Source organism: Condylura cristata, unplaced genomic scaffold (assembly GCF_000260355.1).
Source record: "Condylura cristata isolate star-nosed mole 26May11 unplaced genomic scaffold, ConCri1.0 scaffold00038, whole genome shotgun sequence".
In the NCBI taxonomy this organism is placed as follows: domain Eukaryota; kingdom Metazoa; phylum Chordata; class Mammalia; order Eulipotyphla; family Talpidae; genus Condylura; species Condylura cristata.
In genome coordinates, this window is record NW_004567139.1 from 6,809,621 (window position 1) to 6,811,481 (window position 1,861).

A 1,861-nucleotide genomic window follows, 5' to 3' on the forward strand; every position below is an offset into this window, starting at 1 on the left:
GTCAGGGCCCTCCCTGGTGGCGCAATGGGTTAAAGCGCAGCACTCTGAAGCTGGCTGCAGCCACTTCAGTGCAAGTTCGATCCCCGGCTCCGGAGGTGAACCACCGGACACTGCAGACCTCTCCTGACCCACCTGCTGTTCCTCTCAGCAGCCTACTTCTCAAGCTCCCTGTTCTGCTCCCCTCTGTCTCTGGTGAATTCTCTCACTGCCCCTGCCCCAGTTCTGTATGCGTAAACAAATAAATCTTAAAAAAAAAAAAAAAAGAAGAAGATAGCAGTAAGTCATACAGGGGATTATCTCCTCCCCAACCCTTCTATTTTTCAGGCTCAAGGTTTTGTTACTTAGTTACTGACCTACTGACCGAGCTGCAGAGGCAGGAGAGACAGTGAGCGGAGGGGTGCACTGAACAGTGGAGGCCAAAGTCACCAGAATAAGCTTAAGGAGTCAAGTGGGAACCCCCCCCCCCCCCCCGTGAGTGGCAGTGGGGTGCAGGTGGCAGCCGATTCTCAGCACAGTCCTTTCAAGGCTGTGGGGGTTGGGGAGGCCTACATTACCTGGACAAAGTCAACAGGTGCTCCAGATTACACATTCTCTGGTGCCCAGGTCAGTGCTGTTCAGACCCCGCCCACCCAGCCTGCAGTGGAGACAGGTGTGCCTGGGGGGTGGCAGCTACTGTCCCAGACTGACTCCTGCCAGTTAACTTCTGGGGGAGAAAGAGACCTCACAAGGAAAGGACAGCAAGGGAGTGTCACCCTGTTAGAGTCTCAGAGGGCAGGACATGGGGAAGGGGGACCTGGAGGGAAGGGGGCGCTGGGCTGTCCGAGTCTCTCTGGGCCCCCTCCCCTGTCCCAGGAATGCACATTCCCTCCCTGTCTCCTCCTGTGAGCCACTTCAAGGAGATTAAATGATCCCCTGAGAGGGTAAATGTTGTGGAGACACTCTGGACTAAGCCAGGACTGAACCCCACTTAGTTCCCCCTACAAAGTCTTAGGACTGGTGGGCAGGGGAGTCTGAGTGCCCTGGGGGTCCCATGTTCCTTAACTCATTGACTATCTGCGGGGTGCCTCTCTCTTCCCTTCAGGCAAGGGTGGGGGTGGGGGATGGGGGGTTGGGGAGGTGGAGTTAGGGAGGAGGCAGGGGGAGATAGTTTCAAGTTTCATCAGGGTAACCCCTGCTGAGGTTTCCAAACAACAAGCAACTTAACCCCCAGCTGCCTGGAAGGGGGGATGCCTTGGGGGGTGCCTGCGTCATTTGCATTCATTCTCCAGCTAAACCAAAACACTGGCAGGGCCCATCTGGGCACCGCAGGCAGAAGCGACAGAGGCTTGCACCCCTCGCCAAAGCCCCAGCCCGCAGTCCTACAGGCATGTCTCTGAAGAGAGCCGGCTCCCAGCTTGGCTGGGCCAGAGGCCTCGAGCAGCTAACTGCCGAATCATCCTGAGCTGCAAGAAGACGGAGCCAAGCCCCATGATGGCCCCCCGGAACCCCCAGCTGCCACCCCTTATAGCAGGTACCCCAAGATGTAGTGTGGTCCAGAATGCAGGCCACGTCCTTTCCCGGGCCACCCAGAACAGCCTCTGGGCTGGAAGTTTCACTGGTGCACTGGAATCGGGGAAGAGGCAGCTCAGCCCCAGAGAAGGCTGCCGCTGGCGTTTGCTTGTTTTCCCCGGCTCCTGACTGCACTCAAGATGACTAGTGCGTGTATTTGAAGTGGGGTGAGAAAGGAGAGGCTCCAGCATTGATTATGACTTATTAAACTATTGGAACAGAGGCTGAGTCATCACAGTCAGAAAACACATAGCTGCAACTTGATGTGACACCACTCCCACGCCTTACAAGTTCCCCTTTGCTCCCCCCACCT